This window comes from Haliotis rufescens, unplaced genomic scaffold (assembly GCF_023055435.1).
Source record: "Haliotis rufescens isolate VD_foot unplaced genomic scaffold, xgHalRufe1.0.p SCAF_63, whole genome shotgun sequence".
NCBI lineage: Eukaryota > Metazoa > Mollusca > Gastropoda > Lepetellida > Haliotidae > Haliotis > Haliotis rufescens.
Window position 1 is genome coordinate 2043762 of NW_025964354.1, and position 2607 is coordinate 2046368.

Below are 2607 nucleotides of genomic sequence, written 5' to 3' on the forward strand. Positions count from 1 at the left end.
GAATGTATATGCTCGTGTATGCTGTACAGTAGGATGTATATGGTCGTGTATGCTGTGCAGTAGAATGTATATGCTCGTGTATACTGTACAGTAAAACGTATATGCTCGTGTATACTGTACAGTAGAATGTATACGCTCATGTATGTTGTACAGTAGAATGTATATGCTCGTGTATGCTGTACATTAGAATGTATATGCTCGTGTATGTTGTTCAGTAGAATGTATATGCTTGTGTATGCTGTACAGTAGAATGTATATGCTTGTGTATGCTGTTAAAGTAGCATGTATATGCTCGTGTATGCTGTACAGTAGGATGTATATGCTAATGTATACTGTAAAGTAGAATGTATATGATTGTGTATGCTGTACAGTAGAATGTATATGCTTGTGTATGTTGTACATTAGCATGTATATGCTCCTGTATGCTGTACAGTAGAATGTATATCCTTGTGTATGCTGTACAGTACAATGTATATGCTTGTGTATGCTGTACTGTAGAATGGATATGCTTGTATATGCTGTACAGAAGGATGTATATGCTTGTGTATGCTGTACAGTAGAATGTATATGCTTGTGTATGATGTACAGTAGAATGTATATGCTTGTGTATGCTGTACAGTAGAATGTATATTCTCGTATATGCTGTACAGAAGGAAATATATACTTGTGTATGCTGTACAGTAGAATGTATATGCTTGTGTATGATGTAGAGTAGAATGTATATGCTTGTGTATGATGTACAGTAGAATGTATATGCTTGTGTATGCTGTACAGTAGAATGTATATCCTCTTGTATGCTGTACATTAGAGTGTATATGCTTGTGTATGCTGTACAGAAGGATGTATATGCTTGTGTATGCTGTACAGTAGAATGTATATGCTTGTGTATGATGTAGAGTAGAATGTATATGCTTGTGAATGATGTACAGTAGAATGTATATGCTTGTGTATGCTGTACAGTAGAATGTATATGCTCGTGTATGCTGTACAGTAGAATGGATATGCTTGTGTATGCTGTACAGAAGGATGTATATGCTTGTGTATGCTGTACAGTAGAATGTATATGCTTGTGTATGATGTACAGTAGAATGTATATGCTTGTGTATGATGTACAGTAGAATGTATATGCTCGTATATGCTGTACAGAAGGATGTATATACTTGTGTATGCTGTACAGTAGAATGTATATGCTTGTGTATGATGTACAGTAGAATGTATATGCTCGTATATGCTGTACAGTAGAATGTATATGCTTGTGTATGATGTACAGTAGAATGTATATGCTCGTGTATGATGTACAGTAGAATGTATATGCTTGTGTATGTTGTACAGTAGAATGTATATGCTTGTGTATGATGTACAGTAGAATGTATATGCTCGTGTATGCTGTACAGTAGAATGGATATGCTTGTGTATGATGTACAGAAGGATGTATATGCTTGTGTATGCTGTACAGAAGGATGTATATGCTTGTGTTTGCTGTACAGTAGAATGTATATGCTCGTGTATGCTGTACAGAAGGATGTATATGCTTGTGTATGATGTACAGTAGAATGTATATGCTCGTGTATGCTGTACAGTAGAATGGATATGCTTGTGTATGATGTACAGAAGGATGTATATGCTTGTGTATGCTGTACAGAAGGATGTATATGCCTGTGTTTGCTGTACAGTAGAATGTATATGCTTGTGTATGATGTAGAGTAGAATGTATATGCTTGTGTATGATGTAGAGTAGAATGTATATGCTTGTGTATGCTGTACAGTAGAATGTATATCCTCTTGTATGCTGTACAGTAGAACGTATATGCTCGTGTATGCTGTACACAAGGATGTATATGCTTGTGTATGCTGTACAGTAGAATGTATATGCTTGTGTATGCTGTACAGAAGAACGCATATGCTCATGTATGTTGTACAGTAGAATGTATTTGCTTGTGTATGCTGTACATTAGACTGTATGTGCTCGTGTATGCTGTACAGTAGAATGTATATGTTTGTGTATGCTGTACAGTAGAATGTATATGCTCATGTATGTTGTACAGTAGAATGTATGTGCTCGTGTATGCTGTACAGTAGAATGTATCTGCTCGTGTATGCTGTACATTAGAACGTATATGCTCGTGTATGCTGTACAGTGGAATGTATCTGCTAATGTATGCTGTAAAGTACAATGTATATGCTTGTGTATGCTTTACATTAGCATGTATATGCTTGTGTATGCTGTACAGAAGGATGTATATGCTTGTGTTTGCTGTACAGTAGAATGTATATGCTTGTGTATGATGTACAGTATATGCTTGTGTATGCTGTACAGTAGAATATATATGCTCGTGTATGCTGTACAGTAGAATGGATATGCTTGTGTATGATGTACAGAAGGATGTATATGCTTGTGTATGCTGTACAGTAGAATGTATATGCTTGTGTATGCTGTACAGTAGAATGTATATGCTTGTGTATGATGTACAGTAGAATGTATATGCTTGTGTATGCTGTACAGTAGAATGTATATTCTCGTATATGCTGTACAGAAGGATGTATATACTTGTGTATGCTGTACAGTAGAATGTATATGCTTGTGTATGATGTAGAGTAGAATGTATA